Raw genomic sequence first — 24,312 nt, 5'->3', positions numbered from 1 at the left:
GTCTGTATTAGTGTGCAATTGAAATTTGGAGGTTAACAACCTTACAATCAACTGAAGCACAGATTGTATAAAGAAACAAATCTGTGTAATAGTTATGAAAAGCCCATTCATTAAGAGTTATAAATTAGCTTGAAACAATACATTTATCAATGGAAGCAGCAGTTTTCCAACAATAAATCTTTCAGGCTTTTCTTAAACTCAACTTTATTAGTAACTAAACTTTTTATGGATGCTGGTAAGTCATTGAAAATGTCTGTTCTTGAATACTGAACACCTTCTGGACCAAAGTGACAAATTTCATTACAAAATAAATGTACTGAAAAGGAGAAGTTAGTATCCCCAGTTTCTTGAACATGCCTCTACAGGAGAGTCTCGAATTCACAGGCATTACAAATAACTCACATTACTTACTTTTGAACTTGGAAAATTTTAGCTTGGTTTGATGAGTTACCACAAAAGAATGATCCTGTATGGCATAAGGAATGAAAGCAAGGAAATTAAGCTAGCTTTTTTTTTAATTTTTACACCACTTTTGAGTAACAAACTCTGCAATGCAAATTCAAATTTGTTTAGGCACTTCATCGATTTTAAGTTACATGCCTCACTATTGGATTTATTAAGTTGTAATGTCAAGAAATTAACACTGTCAACTTATTTTAACTGATTGTCATTGTATTTTAAACATAGATTTGGATGAAACTCCTTACAGACCCAAAGTGCTTTAAGTGTTTCTTTTTCCAAGTTTATGATATTTGTGTGTGCATGAAAATTTCATTAATTCATCTTTATAATACTATATTTGATCTGCTAATAATGTCTGTATCATTTGTAAACAAAACAAAAATGCATCTGGTAATGTTAGTGAAGAAAGGTCATAAATACAGAAAAGAAAGAGCAAGGGCTTTAAGATGGAACCTTGTGGGACAACACTTGTACTTAGTTCCCTGTTGGATGATAATTGGTAACTTAATACAGGACTGTTTCCTACTGATAACCTTTGTTACCTATCAGAGAGAAATAATCTGAATCATTTTGTGACATTTCCTGTTAGAATGTTTATTACCAACCATTCAGTGTATTTTGAGAAAATTGGTCTTGTCAACATTTAAAGTAAAGTTAATACAATTAATACATCAGCTTTACGAGTAAATAAAGATACATTTTAGTAAGAGTACAATGTCAGCTGTTAATACACTTAGCCAGTTACTGGAATACTTGATATATAAATGCTAAATTACAACTGTATATCAGTTACATACTTCTACATTTACAGAGCAATTTGGAGCAATTACTCATATATTTATTGATGTACATATAAATGTAGAATTCTAATTTTACGATTATTAAACGCAATTTTACTGACACACGCAGCTACCCAAAGCACAGTTCTTGGAAAGCACTCACCATGAATTCGTCAACTGAATAAAATTCTCGCTCTCTTAGCAAAGTTTCTAAAACTTTCTTGTGTTTGTGTAAGGGAGTCAAGTGAGCTGTTTTTGACAATTTGTTGCATTTAAGGCTCGTATGTTTATGGCTATTGTGTGGATGTGGGAAAGTGTTGTGTACAGAAAATGTATCATTGGGTTATTCCTTGGTTGTGCAAATGAACATTGTTTCTTAGTTTAAGTTCGTTTATGTTTTCTTTAGCATAAACTAGACAACTATAGATGTAAAGGATGGGGACCATCATTATGTTCGGTTCTGCAATTCTCTCTAGGACGCAGACCTACATCAATGGCTTTCTTCTACCACTGAAAAATGTAAATCTGACTTTCGCTCATTTGCCCACAACAGCATTCCATGTTGCAGATGTGAGTGTAAGAAGGCATAATAAAAGTGGTAGATTCTTACTGATATTCTTAGTTACATAAGAAAAATAAAACTCTTGCCAATTTACTGCTTAAGTAATTTGTGTGTCCATTTCACAATAGTCATTTACCAATCACATTCTTATTCTCAGATTTCAGTACCCGAAGATTATTTCAAAGTTCTTCCATTTTCATTTTGTTAATTGATAGCAGGCTGTCCAGACACCAGTGATTAGTCATCTTGATAATTTCCCTACCAAAATTTTGAAAACTTTGTAACTGTTCACCTGTTGTTATCAGTGTGGTGTCATCAGCATACAGCACATTCTCACATGGTATGTGACTTGAGAAATCATATATGTACACAATGGAAAGAAAATGTCCACGAACCGATCCCTTTGGTATTCCATGTTTTATTTTCAACAACTGCAATGTCTGATTCTTTGCACATACTAACTGCAGCCTGTCAGACAGATTCTAAATATACACCATAATATTCTAATTTATTTAAAATATATTGTGATTAACACAATCAGACTCATTTCATGTATCACAGATTACACATAGCCTGTAATTTATTATCTTATGCTTTTAAGTATATTCTCACTGTGGTAGTAAATAGCCTTCTCCATATCGGAACCTTTTAGAAATCCCAAGTGCGACTTTTGTACATGTCCAAAAAAACCAATGCCACTCCACAAAAGGATTAAAGACATTAGCAGCCAGTGAGTACTGATTTAAATTAACATTGAAAGATGAAAATTTGTGCTGGACTGGGATTTGAACCTGGGTGTTTGGCTTACTAGGCAGATGCAATGACCACTACGTCATTCGGGTACACAGTGGTCATCGCAATTGCATGGACTACCCTAACACACCTCCCTCAGGTGCAAATTCTCAACTTATCCACACACTACTGATGTACTGCCCCCTTCCCATCATTCGTATGTTTTACTGGCTCCCAAAAGAGTTCAAGCTTGGTGTGCATCTGAACTGAAGGGGTCATTGGCCGTCCTCACCTGTACATAATTATAATTAAGGTGAGGATGGCCATGATCCCTTCAGTGCAGGACCTCACCAAACTTTAACTTTTATGGGAATCGACAAAATGCCACGAATGAATATCATGAATGAATCAATGGTGTGTGGATAAGTTAAGAATTTGGTCTGACAGAAGGGTGTTCCATGCAGTTGTGATGACCACTGTGTTTGGATGGTGTAGTGGTCAGCATATCAGCCTAGTAATCAGGAGTCCTGGGTTCAAATTCCAGTCTGGCACAAATTTTCAAATTTCTCCACTGATCAGCCAAGAATTTTGACAGATTTCTTTATCTTCTTTCTTATACAAAGACTTAGCTTCAGCATATTTCAACCAATCTGGAAATGTTCCAGTGACAGATGACTGCTTACACAAATATCTTAAAATGTTACTAAACTCAGGAGAGTACTCTTCAATAAACTTTGTTGATATTTTTTTCATAAATACTAGAATGTTCCGACTGAAAACATTTCACAAATTACATTACTTCTCCTAGAGTTGAGGGGGGGGGGGGGGGTCATTTCATATTACTGAAGTTATTTGGAATAACTGGGAATGACAGCATCTACTGAACCTGACAACCCTCTCTCTTCAGTAACAGTTATGAATGCTTGTTAAAAAAAAGTGCTGCGCACCACATACATCTGTTGCAAAAGCATCATTTACTTTTAAAGTTGTCTGCTCCTCCTCATCTATGGTTCCTCCTTCAGTACATCCCACGTTGTCTTTATTTCATTAGCTGAGGTAATTATCTTTTCTTTTTTTTTTTTTTGTAATGCATTTGCTTTTATGTCAGTATTAACTTCTTCAGTATTTTGCAGTATTCCTTGAAATGAGCTTTAGTGTCAATGTTAGAGGATTTTCTGACAGACAGGTACAGTTTCCTGTTTGACGTAAAGGAAACCTTTTTTTCTTTGAGTAACCCATGGCTTTTTTGCTTACTTTGGTCTAATCTGGATTTGTTCTTAGGGAAAACAATTTGTCAAGTAAGGTAAGAACTTTATTTATAAAATTATGTACTCTTTATTCATGTCATGAGTACCGTGTGATTCATAACAGTTCTCACTTTTGAGAAGTTTCCTAAAATAATCAATTCTTGGCTTACCGGCCACTCTTCTGTAGTTTTGTATCCTAATTAGTTTCAACATTTAACATACAGTACTGAACTACATGCCTTGGTCTCACTGGACCACTAACTATCAGGTTTTAAATATAATTTTATTCATAAACCTTTCTACAAAGGTATTATAAGTCCCTGTTTTTTAGCAACTAGCTATCCTAGTTGGGAAGTTTACAGTATGAATTACATTGAATGATAATGTTGCTGACTGCAATAAATTCTTACTGAAGTATCTCTTAAGAAAATCTGTATTAAAGTTACCATCAGCCTCTACTTCTTTGCTTTTTCACTATTAAACAGCCCAACAGAGTTCCAAGGTAAAAAATGTTACGGTACATATTCTTGAATGTGTAACAACTCCAGATAAATATGGCAATCCCCATTTTCTCCATTTCAGCTCTACAGAAGTGAGATGTTAAGCTGAATCCAGCAACACTTGAACATATCTATACCACTGGTCACATGATGTTTAGAGGGGCACATCTCAGCTGGATTTGATGACTAACTTGAGAATGAAATATGTAGTTCATTAATTTTACTCCTCAATCCTCTAACATTCTGATGCAATAGAGACAGCTGGCATTTTCACTGGCTGAGATATACTTTGTGTATGTAAAGCTTTTGGCAGCTGTCAGAAATTTTCAAATGACAGCTGTCTGTATGGATGCAGTGTGCTAGAATTATGCTGCTCAGGTTTTTTTCCCCTCAAACTGATTGTTTCAATTGTAACCTGTTTTACTGCTTGGTTTCTTTCTGTTTTGCTTTCTGCAGGATATTACAGTGACATTTAGGACTAAATTTTAAATAACTTCCCAAAGGTAACTCCTATTCCAATGTAAAGTATCTTCACAGAAACTATTAAAATGAATGACTTTGTCATCATTTAAAATCAGATGAAAGTAAAATGTGCACTTGATTTTTTTTCTTCACATACAAGAAACTTTTCCACGAGAACACAAAATACATTACTCATGGAATTGTAAAAGTATATATCATCACACAGAGGATTCAAGTACATTTTGCTGCTTCAGGTATAACAATATGACAAATTTAGCTCTCAAGGAACAATCAGCACCAAACAGTAACTGCATGGCATACCATAGAGAAATGAAAAGAAATTAACATCATATCATTTATACTGTTAGCAAGCCACACACTACTATTATTCAGCAACTCTCCTTTAATTTCTTCAAAACAAGAACAGTGTAAAAGTGAAGTTTTACATATTGACAGAATATTTTTTTGTGGGGACGTAGAACCACTGGCTCAACCCCGAGCACCCCCTCCCCCCCCCCCCCCCCTTCCACATAATATCGCTGCCATACCACAACAAGAACTGTATTTTTGCCAGATCAGTCCTCTGTAGCACACACTATATGCTACGTGCATTGTGTACACACTGCGAGAATAAAAGTATTCATAGTAAGTGACGGGAGTGCAAGTGATTATTTATTGTTATAATTACCACACCCCACCCCACTACCCACAGTGGTGACCCCATTATTTTCTTTTCAACCGTGCCGCGAAATACCAAGTTATACTCATGCTGGCATGCCACTGATCACCATGGGATACAGACTTCATGCCGTGAAGAATATGTCCCACGATGGTGCTTCACCCCCCTGGCATCACTACAGACAATTTATTTGTGCATCTATTTGGTGTTCTTGCTGATTCCCAGATGACATAACCAGTGGAACTGTTGTTCTTGAAAGGTCGTCAATGTTCCCATTGTTTCAGCAACTGCTGAACCAGGACATCATTACATCTCGCCAAATGGATGAACACATTAAATCGCACAAATCAAGTACAATGTTATCAGTGAAGGTGGTGAATGAAGCCTGCCACTTCCTTAGTTAACTATGCTACATCAACAGTGACCACACATGGCTGCCTGCCGCCATCCCCACTTACCAAGTAATCAGTGCTACTAATATACTAATCAGTGACAGTATTAATGAACAATACCACACTCATTTTCATTCTAATGACTCAGTGCATATCGAAATTCCGTGTGCAATGTACCAAATTATGGATATACTCCAGAGCACCGCAATGTTGGCAAACAATCGTCACCATATATGACTGCCTTCCACTGCAGAGAACCAATATTTACGGATTAATGTGGACAAATATGTTCAACAAGTGACCTTCCTGTCCCAGTGTTTTTCCACAATCCTGTTTTCCGCACAAAACTGTACGTTACCCGGATGACGTCACACTTATTACGGCCACACTGCAACCCACATTACGTCATGATGGTGATGTCACACTGACAACAGCCATGTTCCAAGCCATGCCTGCGACATGACATCACTCATCAAGCAGACACACCGTGTCTACCTACAATCACGCAGGGTTCTGACATCTCGTGACCACACACATCAATATGGCAAGCTTGAATGCAACTGCGACCAACACATCAAGGGAACACAATGAGTACCTACAAGAACCACCACGTTGGTGACCTACACCATCCACCACAATTGCCGCCAACCAGGACTTGTCCACTGCACTGCATTCTTTGGTACCCCACTATGACACCATCCTCCATGACGCCGACGCACCAGCCATGACACATGCACCGCGTCCAGTGACAGTTGATCACGGCACTCACGTTACCGACATACCTACTGCAACTACCGTGCCGTGATGCCAGTTGCCGCCTCTATCAGTGCAACCAGATGCTGTTCACGAACCTGCACCATGTACTTTGCATGATTACAACAACCTCATACTGGTCCCGGCCCCTTGCCACCAGGCAGATTACCACTGACCACACACCAAGTTACATCTGCTGCCACTACAAGTTGATTCTCCACAAGTATGGTTTGCATTCAGAATGCATGACGCAATTGGCTGGAATCACAGACAACCATGGCAGGTTTTTGGTGCTTTTGAATCACATCCACGCCAACACCGATCTTACCATTGGCCTCCTATTGCACGCACCAACCACTGACAGATATGAGACAGTGGAAATGCTCATACTGCAGTGCCTCTTGCATTCACCTGAACAATGACTCCTCCTAGCCATCGTTAAGACATCACTGGACCATGACACCTCATCAGCATTTTGGCGCAGGTTACACCTCCAAATTGACACAAATCTCTTACCAGACCAGGCCCTCTGGTCACTATGGGTTCTCAATATGCTTGAAAACATACAGATGGCCATGCTAATACACAAGGAGAAAATGCTGGAAATCCGGTTATGCCTTGCCGAACAGATGCTTGCTCTCGTGCAACATCACACCTTGATAAACGCTCACATCACCTCCGGCACCAATGTAAACACCAGTTGCATCTACAGGCAGCCCAGACCAGCCTGCACACCGGCCACACCCATGGAGGCTATTATGCAGCATTCACTGCACAGCATCTAGCCAACTGACAGTTGCCGAGCTGCTTCAACCTCACCTGAGCCCTTCCACGCCACACCTGCAGCAGCCTTGCAAGACTCTGCTGCAATAAGGCACCAACAATCAGATACCATGACGGACCCACATTTGTAGTGCAATGTAAACAACCAACTGCCGCATTCACCCCCAGCTGGCAACCCATGCCTAACCGTCACAACTCATCTGGCCAGGACTCTGAGACTACTCAGCTGCACCACCTCTGCTGGTTCCACGCATGCTTCGGTGCCAACGCATGCCCCTGTCATTCATCCTGCAGCTACTCAAAATACTACAGCAGCCTGGCACAGTTACATGAGGTCACTCCCCTGCTTCAAGCCACCTTGCTATGAAACACAACAACACTCATCATATCGCCACCTTGATATGAAACACAACAACACTCATCATACCCCACATCTACATTCTAATGGAGCATGCGGCTCTTTGTCTATGACAACCATCTTAGAGCATACTTCCTAGTCAACACAGGTGCCAATCTCAGCACTATGTCCCCTCAGCTGGCACGTGAAAAATATACACCATCCGCTATACAACTACACATCTTGAACAATTCAGTGATTCCCGTGATAGGCACAGCCTCTGTCATAGTTCAACTGGACAACCACCCCCACCCCCCCCCCCCCCCCCCATCTACAGAAGTTTTGTGGCTGACACTGTAGAGGCAGTGAGGGGTGCAGATTTTTTGAGGCATTATAATCTTCTGCTGGACCTGAGTACAGCCTTACTACTACATCGTGATGGCCGCACGCCGATCAGTGAAGTAAACAGTGATCACTTACCAATGGACAAGACTGCTGCCTGCTCCTCCTACCTCTGAAATAGTACTGGACCTCACATTAAAGTACCACACATTGCCTGAGGAGTTTAAAACTGTGACTACTGAGAACACTGACCTCCATCGCACCAATGCCAGCTCACGAGCAGCTAAGTAACACTTCTGCAACCACTGCTCCAAGCTACAGGACAGCTGCACATCACACAGCAACGGCTGTCATTGCACCAGCAACAATGAGAGCCGCCCATCCGAGATGCCGCCAACCCTTCAGAACCACAGGTCAGTCCAGTGTCTCTTACCTCTGGTTATGATGCTCCCGCAAGCAGACCACACAAAAACAGTGATATTGCCCTCGCGAGTGTAAACAGTGACATAACCTCCACAAGCAGATTGTGTGCCTCACATGCTACTCCACATCAGCCCCATAAAAAGATTAACACTGTACACAATGGTACTGTACACAGAATTAATACTACCCCCGTTCCACTGGTCTGATGCTGACCCCACTGCCTCACCCCTCACAAACTAAAGGCGGCCAAGGCCGCGATCTAGGAACTGTTAGACGAGTGGACCATCAGGCCATCACACAACGCATTGGTGTCAACGATTACTATGAGGACCAAATAAGATGAAACGTGGCAACATGTGTGGGGACTACAGACATTTCAATGTGTGCACCATCATTGATAGTTATCCCATGCCCAATAGTCAGGACTTCTCCCAGGAACTGGCCGGTGCAACCATCTTTATCGTGATCGACTGCAAAAAATCTTATTCACAAATCCTAATGACCACTGAGCATCACAAAGATCGCAATAATTACACCATTTCGCCTATATGAATTCCTCTTTATGCCCTTCAGACTAAAGAATGCAGCCCAGACTTGGCAATGTTTCATTAACAGCTTGTTTTTTCCCCATGCGCTTTTGCTATTGTTACTTGGATGATGTAATTATCTTCTCACAAACAGTTCAAGATCATGAGAAACACCTCCAACTGGTATTCGACAAACTAGCAGAGCATGATGTTGTGGTCAACGAGGACGAATGCCAACTCTAGCAAAAATTTGTTACATTTGTAGGCCACCTCATCAACACTTCAGGCATCCATCCCACCCCAGAAAAGATAGACCAAAACCATAACCTACCACCCCCAACACACTATCAAGTGTTGCACTGTTTTAGGCATAATTAATTTTTACCATCATCATCATCTTCCCCATGTTGCACAACCACTTCTGCTGCTCACATAGTCACTCTGTGGCAAGAACACATCAGGCAGATGTAAGCTCACTTGGATTCCAGATATGCAAGCAGCTTTCAATAACATCAAAACTAAGTTCGCTCAGACCACCACCCTGGCACACCCATCGCTGGGCGCCCATACGTTTATAACAGCTGACTTCAGCCATTGGGCAACTGGGGCAGTGCTACAACAGGAAGTCTCCCTGGCACAACTGAGCCCCTATGGTTTTTCTCACAGAAACTTACTGACTCCAAGAAAATGTGATCAACCTCTAACCGTAAGCTTTTGGCAATATACGAGGCAGTTTGGTACTTTCGAGATGGCATCGAAGGCCGATTGCTTACTATCTACACAGACCACCGCCCTCTGGCGGACGTTATTAAAAATCCACCAGCCAATACCTCCCGTCAATGATTTCACCACCTGGACTTGATTCCATAATATTCTACAGATGTCTGCTTTGTAGGGGGAGAAAAATGCATCGTGGCTGACTGCCTCTCACGACTCGCTGCCACTTCAGCATACTCGACTTCAACCAACTAACGGAGGCACAAGCAACTGACACAGATCTTCAAAACCTGCTATCTGGACATACAAAGGGCTTCCTGCTCAGGCAGTGCACCACCAAAGGCACAACTAAACTAGTTTGGTGCGATGTATCCCATGGTAGTCAATGACCAGTCATCCTACACAACTTCAGGAAGACAGTTTTTGACCTCCTCCACAACTTGTCTCACACTGGGGTATGCGTGCCACTGAAACTCATAACGGAACATTCAGTTTGAACTAACATTGCATGAGACTGAGCTACACGGACAGGAGCCTGCATCCATTACCAATGGGCCACAACACGACGTCAGGCCCAACCGCCCTTCGGAAAATTTCCCATCCTGAAACGCCATTTCCAACGTGTCCACATAGCCCTTGTGAGGTCACTCCCAGATTCAAATGGATACAAGTACTCTTGTCAGCCATAGACAGGACAACTCGATTGGTGGAAGCCACATCTCTGACTGCTATTTCAGTCAACACCATAGCCAGAGTTTTCATCACACTATAGATTGTATGCTTTGGCTGCCCAGACTCCCTGACAATAGACCAGGGCCAGCAGTTCGAGATGGCCCTGTTCTCCGAGCTCTGGCGGCTCTGTGGGTGCCACCAGTTCCACATGATGGCCTACCAACTTAAATCCCACAGACTTGTGGAATGGTGGTACCGCATCCTCAAGACAGTGCTTGTATGTCACAACCAGGAGAGGACAGAGACCCTCCCCTAGGTGCTGCTGGGCATACAAACTGCCTACAAAGAAGATCTGGATGCCTCGCTGACAGAGGTGCTTTACAGGGAACCGATCACCCTCCCAACAGAGTTCATATCACAAACCACATACCACATGGATGTCAACCCGCCAGATCTAGTAAAACATGTCAGGGACCACATCCACCACATCTGCATCTCACTGCCATCCCACCACAGTCGGGCTACAAAAAGGTCTTGAGGTCATTAGAGCACTGCAAGTTCCTTCTGCCTACAATTGACACAGAAGGTATGAAATTCACTTTCTTCGGATGACTACCTGTTCGTGTCGGCCCCGGAGCACTTTGTAACGATGACTGACACTCCGGGAACCTCTACTGGTGGACCAACGGCCTTACCAACACTGGAGGACTCACCACCAGCCACCAACACCTCAACAGACACTGCCACTGACCCATCGACACCACCGCTGACATCATGGGCTGGCCACCCTTTATGGCCACCCAGGCACTCGTGGGGACTACAATATGCCGGCCCTTGCTGTCGCCAGTCGGACAATGCATCATGATGTGGTGGTGGTGGTAGTGGGCGGGGAGGGGGGGGGGGGGAGATGGGAGGGGGGGAGAGGCTCTGTGTGGATGTAGAAGACTGGCTCTACACCTCAATAGTATTGCTGCACTACTGCAGCAAGAACTGTATCTTTGTCAAATCAGTTCTCTGTAGTACGTGCTCTATGCTACAAGTGTTCTGTAGATACTGCGAGAATAACAGTATTCATACTTTTATGGGAGTGCGAGTGATTATTTATTGTCATAATTATCATGCCCCCTCCCCACTACTTACAGTGTGATAAGAAAAAGATAAGGCAGTTTTCTCTATCTCATACCATTCAGTATTTACAGGATTCAAATGATGAAATATAACAATGATTTCTATTTGGTGGTTTCAATTTTACACCAGGCAAAATAAAAGCTATCTGTTTCTAAAATGTTTTTTTGTTGTTCACCTCAAATTATGATGATAATACAATAAATGACATATTTATATAATATACGCTTACACATACATACAAGTAGATTTTATTAATTTAAGTACACAGACAATTTACTACCAAAGTTAAACAAAATTGTTCCAACAATTCATTCCTGGCACTTAGAGAAGTTCTGGGTCAATTTTCCCATAAATACTCTTACTTTGTATACTACTACTTTCCTACCTTAAAATTTGTACTCAGGCTACTAAACAACAGAACTGCACTTTAAGATATACAAGAACAAAAAGTCTGTGAAAATTGACTTTATTGTTGAGACATTCACAGAAATACATTTTGATGCTACACCCAAAATTCTTCTTGTGCCAATAACTAGTTAATTGGAACTAAGCATGTTATTCTCCCTGATTTATGATCTATGTAGTTAATATGTGTATTTTTCTGTTCCATATACAATAATTTAGGACTTCAACAATGGAACATATAAAGTTTAAATTCGATCTACAAGGTAGTTTTTCAATCAGGTGACAACTGAAACACTTGCACTCAAAACAAATTTCAGTAGTAATCCACCTATAACACACTTCTCTTGTCTTTATCCAGAAGTAGGAATTACAATCTCAAGTGCAAAATTGCAAGAGCCAGGACAAATGTGAAAATCTAAATTGCATATGGTGAGTCTTAAATAAGCAGACAATTCACATAGAGGACTACACAAAATAATTATGATCTTATTTTCAAAGCTGGTATAAATACCCAAACCATTAATTATTAGAAAAGACTGGATACAAGTAGACAACATATCCATAAAAATGTTCAAAATATATGAGGAATCATATGTTTTCTTGAAAGAAAATAATGAACAAAACGAATTGTTTACATCAGTTTTTTATTTAATTTTATTGTCATTTGGTGTACATATGATTCAGCCAGCATCATACCACATTAGTGGCACAGCTATTGATTACAATCAATTTTTGTAAGTACATATAAAGCACAATGAAGCTGTTAATTACAAGTGATGATCACCGTCTCCTAACAAGTCTCTGATTATTTTGTAAGTTTCGATTTATTCTGATTTTACATCACACTCTGATGCTGAGGCACATAATCAAGTTGCCTACACTGTGGAGGTTAATAAGGAAATATCCAAGATGGCAGCTGTTACCACTGACACTAGATACTTATTTAATTTTTATTTTTTCAACAACTATTGGTCATGTACATGATATCTCTTTTGACATGCACACAGCAGTAAAGTTTTACATTAAACACTTGGACATTAAATTTACATTGAACATTAAATGTTTGGTTTAGGATATCACACTATTATAGATTTCTTCTAATTCATAAACATGGCTGTCAATTAATACCATAATTTCTGTACATACCTCTCAAAGGAACTGTATGAGAGTTCTCTCACTGCCAGCGGTAGTTTATTATACAGCTTTATGTCAGTATATTTGAAGCTGTTTTGGGACTCAAAACATAAGTCTATATTATTTCTCTTTCTTGTTCCATAGCTGTGGATAGATGGAAGTTAATAGTCTCTGACTGTTTCTACTGATAGGAGATAAGACTTTCATGTACAGAGAAGATACAGATTTAGTTTGTGAAATGCAGCTGGCACAACTGTTTAGAATGCCTGTAATATTTTTCATTGCTTGTTTTCCCACATAAACATCATTTTTGCACCAGAAGAGTTGCTCCATATGATATTTCCATAAACAGAGTGGAAGAAAGCATAATATGAGGACTGAACCTGTTCCTTGCTAACATAGGTTTTTAATTTGTGTAGTAAGGAAATCATGTATGATAGTTTAATGTACAAATGGTCTGTGTGTGTTGCGTCCCATTTCTGTTGTTGGTCAAAATCAATTTCTAATAGTCTGACACATTCACTCTCATTTACATTTTCACTTAGTTTGTAGGGATAGAAGTATATTGCCTCTATTTTGTTATTTAGTATTAGTTCACTTTTTTGTAGTCAACTACACAGACATGTTAACCACAACCAGTAAAAAAAAACACAATTCTGACATGTTTAAAAATGAGTGAAGTGATCCCTATTTATGTAGGAGGCAGCAAGGAATACCCAGGAAATTACAGGCCAATAACTGTTACACTTGCCCTATCTAAATTAATAGAAAGTGCAATTACAGGCACAATAGCAAATTTTGCAAAAAAAAAAAAAAATGTAGCACTTTCAATTACACCCAGCATGAGTTCAGGAAGGGAGGAGTCACTGAAACAGCACCAGCAGAGTTTTTAACACTTGTAACTAAGGCATTAGGTGAGCAGAAGGAAGTTTGTGGTTTACTTCTTGACCTTCCAAATGCCTTTGATTGTGTATGTCATTACAATAGCTTCAGTGATGTGGTAAAAGGGGGAAAGAAGAGAATATCATGGAAAATAGAGAATAGAACAGTGTGCAGAAATAAAACAAAGAAAACAATACTATTACAAATGTCTACTCAAATTCTGACTTTCTTAAAATATTGTATGCCTCAACGATCAATGCTTCAGACAGTACTTTTCATTTTATATGTATACAATATGCCCAAAATAGTAGGTGGAAATACTGTCATGTACGCAGATGACACTTCCATTTCTTACAAGCTGTGTTTCAACAGATGACTTACAAAAGAAAGCTTCTCTAAGTACGAAAAATGGAAACAATTACTTCAGCAAAAATAATATTTTTATAAATCTTAACAAAAGCACATATATGCAAATACATGCAAATGAAACACTCAAGTTGAACAATATCATTGTCACACTTGGAGACTTAGATCTAAAAGAGGCAGGAAATTACAAATTTCTGGTCATAATGGTGGATAGGTATTTCACACAGGAGAATCATGTAAATAATATCTGCTGTAACGTGATTTCAGGTATATTTCTGATTAGAAAAATGTTAAGGACAATACACGAACACTACAATGTTCTATGGGCTAGTCCGTTCACAATCATCATATAGTATCCTGGTCTGGGGAAATGCTGCAAATGTGCACATAAAAGAGCATTAAAACTACAAAACAAATCTGTAAGTTGTATAGCAAAATTATTTTTTAGAGATTCCTGTAGAAATAAACTCAGGGAATTCAACATATTTACAGTATCATCATTGTACATAAATGAAACAATTACTTATCTAAAAATTAATAACACTGCATCATTAAACAGAGACACCTGTAACTATAACACATGAGATAAAAATTATCATCACACTGAAAAAACTCAGCTCAAATTAACAGACAAAGAGATTGTAAAAGCGGGATACTTTCTATACAATAGTTTACCACACAATATGGAGATGACAGAAAATATGTGCTTTCAAAAGTAAATTAAAATGTTACTTTGTTAAAATTTGTCCATACAGAGTTAACCAATACCTTGAGGTTTAAAGGTTAAAGTAATGTGTTCACATGTAACTGTGCAAATATGTAATATTTTCTTCAGATAGCTTAAAGTGACTTCAAACTACAATAATTACATCTGTACATATTCACTGTTCATAAGTAAATATTTTAAGATAAATAAGCACACCTTCTACACAAATATATCTGTGTAACTCCATGTAAAAATGAAAAATCTGTATGCATATCAGTGCTTTTAGATGCTTATATACTAAGATAATCATTCATTTCATTGACATTTTCAAGTAATTGTGTAATTCAGAAACTTGTAAGTGTGTAATTTTCAAATTCCATGTAAACAGATGTGTCCAATACCTCTGAACAGAATGGTCCATGGACAAATAAAACTATTACTATTTTCCTTTTGACTTCAGCTCTATTAGGATATGTCATTGTGAGGAGTGTTGTAACGTCAGCTTATATTACTGTCTAGTAGGGCAAAGAACTAGGTAGATCATTCATGTATATTAAGAAAAGAAAGACACTATGACAGAACCTTATAGAACTGCTGTAATAACAGGTAGATAATTTGATCTCCATCTGCTGGATATCCAATCCAAATATTATGATACTCTGGGTGAAGCAAGTTGCACATTATAGTACTGGTCACCTCTCTGCCATTGCGTTTCTTCCCACTCTTCTTTCCACACATTACATGGCCTCACTTTTAAGTTCAAGGATGTAGCTGTTGCAGTGAAATGAGGGATAAGGAAGTGCTTGTGGTGTCCTTTGCAAGGAGGCCCACACTTATTTTGTTGGAATCTTTCATACAATGGAAGATCACCAAATTTCCATACTGCTGCAGCTATGCAGCTCAACCACTTACAGTACTGTATTATTTATTATAATAGGATTAACAATGTTGTCCCTCTGCAGCACTGGGGACACTGAAAGCTTCTAATACATTTAATGAGTCAAAAATGGCAATCCTGTTCAGTTTCAAGTGGCTTTATAAACTGGAAAGCACGTACGGCAGCCACTGCCTCTGCAGTAAATATTTGCATTGGTGGTGGGGATATATTTATTCTGCTTGGCGACCAGGACAAAAGAAGATGCAACTGATATATGGAAGGTTAATTATTAATTTAGGCCATCACTGTATATTTTAATCACACCTATCCACTGCAGTTCCCACAATTTCCTTGAATACATCATTATATTTGACACTTCATACTTGGGTAGCAGATGGTTGTTAATTGAACTGGCAATCTGAGGATAATAAATTTTGAAGTGCTGGTTATTTAGGTTTACTGGGTACTAAGGAAGCACTTCTACCATTACTACTCAGCAGTGTGCATTATATTTCAAGATAGAAACAATAAATGGTTTGAAGGATCTCTTATAACTTAGTTAAGACCTAAACATGTGGTATCAAGAGTCTGAATTCTCTGTAAAATATATTTATCTGCTAGTAACTAACGCTATAAATGAAGGAGCACTCCGCAGTTTCCCACAGCAGAGCATTGATTTGTGTCTAAGGCTTTTCTAGAATACAGATTCAAATACAGCAGTACTGTATTTTGTATAATGTCATGACTACTAACTTGATGTAAGTGTTGGACACCGTGTATAGAATCTTTACAGCTTTTTCTAGCCTGCTATTAGTCATGAGTTCTAAATTAGTCCCCAGAATCACAATACTCCTAACATTATTTGCTTTCCCAATTTCACCTGCAAAGCAAGGTGTGCTGCAGATATTTGTGAGGAAACACAACAATTTGTGAGGTGGTATTGCTACAATCCTTTTTTTTACCAGCCAACTGTCACAAAATATGGCAACATAATCTAGACCAGCAGTCATCAAACTGTGGTCTGCAAGCTGCATGTAGCCCAAATCAAGTATTCATGTGGCCTGCAGTCTCCTCCATATTTTACAACACTAAGCTACCAGCACCTAACAGCCAAATGCAGAAACATCAGCTAATACTGAAAGCTTCCTCAGAGTGTAGTTTTCCTGTTCACAATCAGTAACAAATAAAAATACTTACAGAGACAGTAACATTTTAAGATGTTACTAATTTTAATTGACATCTGTGAATTCAGCTCAGAGAAGTAAAGTTGGCCACTTACCTCAGAGGCAGAGGGGCAATTAATGTGGTCACTGTGCAGTTAGAGGATGTGAGAGGGAACTGTCTTATTGTTTACCTTCCATTCCTGATAACTCGTGGCGACGTGTGCCTCATACCAAACAGCTGCTATGGTATACATTTTAAGCAGAAGTAAAATGAAATTGTGACTGCGCATTACAGCGACAGTCATCTTCAAATGTATTTCATATTTGCAGCAAGGAATATGAAATTAAATTAAGGCTTTTGTAATACAACACAATGAGTGGTAAATATTTGTAATTGTGTCACAAATTGCATTTAAAATAATCAATTAAAGTCTGCTCACTCAACACAATACCACTTCAGCAGGAAATTACAGTGTCACAACTTTGGGGTCTCTGAAGGGAGTGCAGGAGTGGGGGGCGGGGATACATTTTGAAATAGAAAACAGTTGACAAGAAGTATTCCAAATGGTGCTACCTTGTGACGATAAGTACTAAGTACTTGGGGGCCGCCAGCCAACTTATCATTCCATTACTATAGAAAGGAGGGCTCATAACATAAAATTTATGTAGGTTACCAATCAATAATAAGATCGATACATGTGCTGCCCAAGATTCCACCCCACAATGTCTGTGTTGGCTCTCAAACAAAAAAGTCTGACAGCTACTGATCTAGACTATGGCAAGTATACTGGAGAAACACAACTGTAGAGTAAAGGCACAGATTGTCTGCATATTGTAATTGTTTAATAGTTGGTGGCAGAGAAGTTTGAAGATCATGTCTATATGAAGAATATAATATTGCTCAGAGAGAGTACTTGCAACATTTTGTATGAGCCCATCAACTCACTGCTTGAGCAAATGAATGCTCAACAATTGTGTGGCAGCCTGATTATTAAACTAACTCATACTAAGGGTATGAAGCTAATGAATGAGTATGTGGACTAGTGGAGCTGAGGTATTGGAAAAGGTGACAGTGAGGAAGCTGAACCAGTTGGATGCAGCCAGTATGTATGAGAGGATGCACGGCAGCTGTGTAAATGCCTCTGGTGACAAATTTGCTATCATCAAGCAGGTACATCTGAAGGTTTTTCTTGTCATATCTTGCAAATACTAACATTATTGTTTGTAGCTGATTTCTGTTCTCTTTTAACCCTGTTTGTGCTAGTATTACAGATGTTAACACATTGAGCCTGAAACTTCAACCTGCAAAGTCATTTCTTAATAAACATAAGATGAAGTTCTCTGATTTCTTATTCTTCCCTTCCACAAAACCTTCAATGGCTTTATATCCATGACACTGCATCTTTGTGTCTGAAATGCTTATACAGGCTCAGCACTTGCTATGGAACTGGATGTACTGGTTATCATCACATCATGGTTATTTGGTTTTTATACCTGGAAACAATTCGTTTCATGATTTTGCACTATCTTGCTCATCAATAACCTTGTTCTGTCATTTCTGGTACTGGTCTTTTTGAATTGGGTCAGCTGTAGCAAGCAACATCTGCAGTGTCCCATGATTTGACATTGATTTATCTTATGCACTGCAGCTGATGTATCTGTTATGGACATTGAACACTGCAACTGTGGTTAAAACAGTAGATGAGTGGAAACTCCTTTAAAGTGACTGGGCACTGTTTTCATACCATTAACCACACTCTAGCTGGTCGACAATTAATTCTTCTACAATAGAGTTGTGAAGCATTCCTGCCAATGACTATCATTATGCTGTAAGTTCATTTGCAGAGGGCGGAAGCCTGAGCTTGAAGTTTGCACTCTTCTCATATGTTCTATGAACCACAGTGGATTTCTGATGGGCCAGAAGCTCACTTAACACTGCAGCATAACTAACACTTGGTTATGAGTAATTCTGTTAATTAAGGCAAGACAACATTTCATTATGAGTAATGCAGTACTGTTAATTAAAGCAAGACCACACTTTGTGTGTCACAAAGCAAAAGTTCTAGCAGATCTTGTTCAAATTATCACAAGTATGCCAGCAGCAGATTCTTTTGCTATATGTTCCATGAGTTTTAACATTATTTATGTCACTGTAAAACTCAAGCAACTGCTGGAGACATGTTTAAAATGTAGACAACAGTGTACAGAAATTATATATGATAAGCTAAAATAGCTTTCCATATAAACTAATCAGAAAAGACATTAGCCTGCCACATACAAACCATGGACTACTAAAGGGAGGAAAGTATCTTGTGAAAGGAAAAGGGAAATGTAACCTGTTATCAAGAACAAGTAAATGTCCTGCAGTAGCTACATGCTACAAAAACTACTCAATACAAGTAATAAACATATTTAATAACCATTTCTTAAATATAGTATGCATAAGGATAAACAGTTCAAGAGAATCCAGAATAAGATTTTCACTCTGCAGTGGAGTGTGCGCTGATATGTAACTTCCTGGCAGATTAAAACTGTGTGCCGGACCGAGACTCGAACTCGGGACCTTTGCCTTTCGTGGGCAAGTGCTCTACCAACTGAGCTACCCAAGCTCTTCTACGAAGAGTTCTGTGAAGTTTGGAAGGTAGGAGATGAGTTACAGGCCGAATTGAAGCTGTGAGGATGGGTCATGAGTCGTGCTTGGGTAGTTCAGTTGGCAGAGCACTTGCCCGTGAAAGGCAAAGGTCCCAAGTTTGAGTCTCGGTCCGACACACAGTTTTAATCTGCCAGGAAGTTTCATATCAGCGCACACTGAACTGCAGAGTGAAAATCTCATTCAGGAAACACCCCCAGGCTGTAGCTAAGCCATGTCTCCACAATATCCCTTCTTCCATGGGTGTTAGTTCTGCAAGGTTCACAGATGAACTTCTGTGAAGTTTGGAAGGTAGGAGACAAGGTACTGGCAGAATTGAAGCTGTGAGGATGGGTCGTGAGTTGTGTGCTTGGGTAGCTCAGTTGGTACAGCACTTGCTCACGAAAGGCAAAGGTCCCAAGTTCGAGTCTCGGTTCAGCACACAGTTTTAATCAGCCAGGAAGTTTCAGTTCAAGAGAATGATCACAGCAGTATGTTGAAAAACCAACTCTCATACAATTCAATCATATGACGTATCATTGACTTCTTACGAAATTAAGAAACTTATAGACTCTCCGATAAATAAAATCTCATCTGGATTTGGTGGTGTTTCCAACAGAGTACTACAGATGGTCCTCATATAATAAGCACTGTCTTTTCAGGAAAATGAAATGCATCAGTAACTCAAGGCACTTTTCCAAAGAGACTGAAATAAGAAAGGTGATAGAGATGTTCAATAACTACCAACCCATTTCACTACTAACATGATAAATACCTGACACTGTCAGCTGGAGAGCAATCAAGTGTTCAATGTAAAGAAAGCCTCGAATACGAAGTCTTCCATTGCCTTGACCACGTGTATGTACACTGGACTACTAGTTTCAACAGGACTAAGCTGCCATCATCAGTTCTGAAAGGTTACAAAAATTACAAAAGTATTTACACTACAGTAACTGTAATCGTGAAATAACAATTTTACATACTTTCTTTTTAATATACCCAAAGAGTGCAGGTTATGAAATCACAATGAGCGATGAGCTGCACGTTTGTATTCGTACCGCTGTAATGGACTGTGAATTTGAAATGCAACAAATTTACTTCTACATATGTTATTACAGTTGTTGTTGTTCTTGTCTTCAGTCCTGAGACTGGTTTGATGCAGCTCTCCATGCTACTCTATCCTGTGCAAGCTGCTTCATCTCCCAGTACCTACTGCAACCTACATCCTTCTGAATCTGCTTAGTGTACTTATCTCTCGGTCTCCCTCTACGATTTTTACCCTCCATGCTGCCCTCCAACGCTAAATTTGTGATCCCTTGATGCCTCAAAACATGTCCTACCAACCGATCCCTTCTTCTAGTCAAGTTGTGCCACAAACTTCTCTTCTCCCCAATCCTATTCAATACCTCCTCATTAATTACGTGATCTATCCACCTTATCTTCAGTATTCTTCTGTATCACCACATTTCGAAAGCTTCTATTCTCTTCTTGTCCAAACTAGTTATTGTCCATGTTTCACTTCCATACATGGCTACACTCCAAACAAATACTTTCAGAAACGACTTCCTGATACATAAATCTATATTCGATGTTAACAAATTTCTATTCTTCAGAAACGCTTTCTTTGCCATTGCCAGTCTACATTTTATATCCTCTCTACTTCGACCATCATCAGTTATTTTACTTCCTAAATAGCAAAACTCCTTTACTACTTGAAGTGTCTCATTTCCTAATCTAATTCCCTCAGCATCACCCGATTTAAATTGGCTACATTCCATTATCCTCGTTTTGCTTTTGTTGATGTTCATCTTATATCCTCCTTTCAAGACACTGTCCATTCCGTTCAACTGCTCTTCCAAGTCCTTTGCCGTCTCTGACAGAATTACAATGTCATTGGCGAACCTCAAAGTTTTTACTTCGTCTCCATGAATTTTAATACCTACTCCAAATTTTTCTTTTGTTTCCTTTACTGCTTGCTCAATATACAGATTGAATAACATCGGGGAGAGGCTACAACCCTGTCTCACTCCTTTCCCAACCACTGCTTCCCTTTCATGCCCCTCGACTCTTATGACTGCCATCTGGTTTCTGTACAAATTGTAAATAGCCTTTCGCTCCCTGTATTTTACCCCTGCCATCTTTAGAATTTGAAAAAGAGTATTCCAGTCAACATTGTCAAAAGCTTTCTCTAAGTCTACAAATGCTAGAAACGTAGGTTTGCCTTTTCTTAATCTTTCTTCTAAGATAAGTCGTAGGGTCAGTATTGCCTCACGTGTTCCAACATTTCGACGGAATCCAAGCTGATCCTCCCCGAGGTCCGCATCTACCAGTTTTTCCATTCGTCTGTAAAGAATTCGCGTTAGTATTTTGCAGCTGTGACTTATTAAACTGATAGTTCGGTAATTTTCACATCTGTCAGCACCTGCTTTCTTTGGGATTGGAATTATTATATTCTTCTTGAAGTCTGAGGGTATTTCGCCTGTCTCATACATCTTGCTCACCAGCTGGTAGAGTTTTGTCATGACTGGCTCTCCCAAGGCCGTCAGTAGTTCTAATGGAATGTTGTCTACTCCGGGTGCCTTGTTTCGACTCAGGTCTTTCAGTGCTCTGTCAAACTCTTCACGCAGTATCGTATCTCCCATTTCGTCTTCATCTACATCCTCTTCCATTTCCATAATATTGTCCTCAAGTACATCACCCTTGTATAAACCTTCTATATACTCCTTCCACCTTTCTGCCTTCCCTTCTTTGCTTAGAACTGGGTTGCCATCTGAGCTCTTAATATTCATACATGTGGTTCTCTTCTCTCCAAAGGTCTCTTTAATTTTCCTGTAGGCAGTATCTATCTTACCCCTAGTGAGATAAGCTTCTACATCCTTACATTTGTCCTCTAGCCATCCCTGTTTAGCCATTTTGCACTTCCTGTCGATCTCATTTTTGAGACGTCTGTATTCCTTTTTGCCTGCTTCATTTACTGCATTTCTATATTTTCTCCTTTCATCAATTAAATTCAATATTTCTTCTGTTACCCAAGGATTTCTAGCAGCCCTCGTCTTTTTACCTACTTTATCCTCTGCTGCCTTCACTACTTCATCCCTCAGAGCTACCCATTCTTCTTCTACGGTTTTCTTTCCCCTATTCCTGTCAATTGTCCCCTTATGCTCTCCCTGAAACTCTGTACAACCTCTGGTTCTTTTAGTTTATCCAGGTCCCATCTCCTTAATTTCCCACATTTTTGCAGTTTCTTCAGTTTTAATCTACAGGTCATAACCAATAGATTGTGGTCCGAGTCCACATCTGCCCCTGGAAATGTCTTACAACTTAAAACCTGGTTCCTAAATCTCTGTCTTACCATTATATAATCTATTTGATACCTTTTAGTATCTCCAGGGTCCCTCCACGTATACAACCTTCTTTCATGATTCTTAAACCAAGTGTTAGCTATGATTAAGTTGTGCTCTGTGCAAAATTCTACTAGGCGGCTTCCTCTTTCATTTCTTAGCCCCAATCCATATTCACCTACTATGTTTCCTTCTCTCCCTTTTCCTACTGCCGAATTCCAGTCACCCATTACTATTAAATTTTCGTCTCCCTTCACTATCTGAACAATTTCTTTTATTTCATCGTATATTTCTTCAATTTCTTCATCATCTGCAGAGCTAGTTGGCATATAAACTTGTACTACTGTAGTAGGTGTGGGCTTCGTATCTATCTTGGCCACAATAATGCGTTCACTATGCTGTTTGTAGTAGCTTACCCGCATTCCTATTTTCCTATTCATTATTAAACCTACTCCTGCATTACCCCTATTTGATTTTGTGTTTATAACCCTGTAGTCACCTGACCAGAAGTCTTGTTCCTCCTGCCACCGAACTTCACTAATTCCCACTATATCCAACTTTAACCTATCCATTTCCCTTTTTAAATTTTCTAACCTACCTGTCCGATTAAGGGATCTGACATTCCACGCTCCGATCCGTAGAACGCCAGTTTTCTTTCTCCTGATAACGACATCCTCCTGAGTAGTCCCCGCCTGGAGATCCGAATGGGGGACTATTTTACCTCCGGAATATTTTACCCAAGAGGATGCCATCATCATTTAATCATACAGTAAAGCTGCATGTCCTCGGGAAAAATTACGGCTGTGGTTTCCCCTTGCTTTCAGCCGTTCACAGTACCAGCACAGCAAGGCCGTTTTGGTTAATGTTGCAAGGCCAGATCAGTCAATCATCCAGACTGTTGCCCCTGCAACTACTGAAAAGGCTGCTGCCCCTCTTCACGAACCACACGTTTGTCTGGCCTCTCAACAGATACCCCTCCGTTGTGGTTGCACCTACGGTACGGCCACCTGTATCGCTGAGGCACGCAAGCCTCCCCACCAACGGCAAGGTCCATGGTTCATGGGGGGGGTTATTACAGTAAATGCACAAATTCCAATACACACCAAAGATCCAGTATAGATACATGTGATCAAGATAATAAAAAAAAAAACTTCATATTGAAAGCTTTCTTTAGATTACTAATAACACTTTCCAAAAAATTGTGAGAAGTCGATGTGTCCCAAGGCAACAACAATAACATCTTTAGTAAATCACAGTTTGGATTTCAGAAGAGTTGCTCAGGTGAGAATGCTATTTACACACTCACTCAACA

General features: G+C 39.5%; 1 protein-coding gene across 16 annotated transcripts in view; it reads right to left on the bottom strand.

The window, feature by feature from the left end:
* Window positions 1–24,312, bottom strand: part of LOC126354432 (serine/threonine-protein kinase dyf-5) — a 230,593-nt gene that overhangs the window by 176,131 nt on the left and 30,150 nt on the right. For 4 of the 16 annotated variants that reach the window (XM_050004083.1, XM_050004092.1, XM_050004085.1 and 1 more), the window contains exon 3: window positions 13,049–13,180. The exons of 7 other annotated variants lie outside the window; for them this stretch is intronic. The gene's annotated coding sequence lies outside the window, so the exon portion shown is untranslated. Of the gene's footprint in view, window positions 1–13,048; window positions 13,181–20,434; window positions 20,570–24,312 lie in introns of all 16 variants that reach the window. 5 more of the 16 variants (XM_050004096.1, XM_050004081.1, XM_050004087.1 and 2 more) reach the window with 2 other exon arrangements.

The sequence above is a fragment of the Schistocerca gregaria genome, chromosome 3 (genome assembly GCF_023897955.1).
Source record: "Schistocerca gregaria isolate iqSchGreg1 chromosome 3, iqSchGreg1.2, whole genome shotgun sequence".
In the NCBI taxonomy this organism is placed as follows: Eukaryota; Metazoa; Arthropoda; class Insecta; order Orthoptera; family Acrididae; genus Schistocerca; species Schistocerca gregaria.
The sequence above is the reverse complement of the archived record's forward strand: the minus strand, read 5'-3'. Positions and strand labels throughout refer to the sequence as shown.